Raw genomic sequence first — 1,494 nt, forward strand, 5'->3', positions numbered from 1 at the left:
ACCCAGGGGGACAGCTTGAGGCTCTGTCTACAAAAAAAAAAAAAAAAAGAAAAAAGAAAAGAAAATAGAAGATGCTAGAGGAATAGATCTTTTTGTTGGTGGGAATAATCCTCATAACAGGCACACAAGGCATGTACATGCCCTGTACAAACCAGTAGAGAAAGGTGCCGGGTACACGTAGACTATTCAGCTTTCCAGCAACGTCCCTGGACGTCCCTGGACTGCTTTTGTATGTGGTAAAGATGCTACTTTAGAACTAAGAGTGGTCTGGGCGTGATGGCTCAGGCCTGTAATGCCAGCACTTTGGGAGGTCGAATGTGGGTTGAGTTTAGTACTAAACATAGTACCTGTGGGACACCACCAGGGGGGCAGGAATGTTCAGCAGTTTAGATATAGATGTGTGGGTCGCAGTGCTGGGAAAAACAACAGGATCAAAGGTTAACGTTGCTTCAGGGTTAAGATATAGATTAGCAGCAATGAATAGGGAAGTTAAAGTTTACCCCCAAAGCATTATAACTGGTTCTTTTTTACTTTATAATCTTATGATAATGTCTTCTGTTTTTCTTTCCATTCACCAATGTCCCCTCAATTCACTAATGGTGCAAAACTTCTTTGTTTTGGGGCAATGTAGTTAGAAGCTTTGTTTCCATCTATAATCAACTTGTATGTTCCATATGTCGTGCACACGCACATTTTTCCTGGTTAATAAAAGACCCTTGAGGGTTTTATTCAGGGTGGCACTTCCTTGCTACCTGCTTAGCCTGTGAAGCTGCTTGACTCTCTGAGCCTCATCGGTTATTTCTTTGAAAATAACTGAGTGAAGAGTTTACTTTTCATGCATTCCCCTCACCGTTTCACCCTGAGAGCAGAACAACAGCTGAGGAGAGTGGATCACTTGAGGCCAGGAGTATGAGACCAGCCTGGATGATGTAGTGAGAACCCCATCTCTACAAAAAATAAGAAAAGTTGGCCAGACGTGATGGCACACATCTGTAGTCTCCACTCTACTTGGAGTGACAGTAAGAACTCATCTCAAAAAAGTGACAGAAAAAAAGCTAAAAGTCCAAATTGTGAAACACTTTAAAGGTTTAAACTTAAGAGTCTCCTACAGAATATGAAAGAAGGATATTGGAGTAACATTATGCTTGAAGAAATGGAATATTTTTTTATAAGTTGTAGATGCATTTTCAGCTATGCAATATGTTAAAACATGAGAATTTTGGAAATTATAATTTTTTAAAATAATCCAATAGAAAATAGACAATGGCTATCAAATACATGAAAAAAATGCTCATCATCCCTAATTATTAGAGAAATGCAGATTAAAACCACCCTGGGATATCATCTAGCCCCAGTGAGAATGGCCGATATCACAAAATCTCAAAACTGCAGATGTTGGTGTGGATGTGGAGAGAAAGGAACACTTTTACACTGCTGGTGGGACTGCAAACTAATACAACCTTTTGGAAGGAAGTATGAAGAAATCTTTTTTTT

Source organism: Otolemur garnettii, unplaced genomic scaffold (assembly GCF_000181295.1).
Source record: "Otolemur garnettii isolate 467f Iridium unplaced genomic scaffold, OtoGar3 scaffold00006, whole genome shotgun sequence".
NCBI classification, from domain to species: Eukaryota; Metazoa; Chordata; class Mammalia; order Primates; family Galagidae; genus Otolemur; species Otolemur garnettii.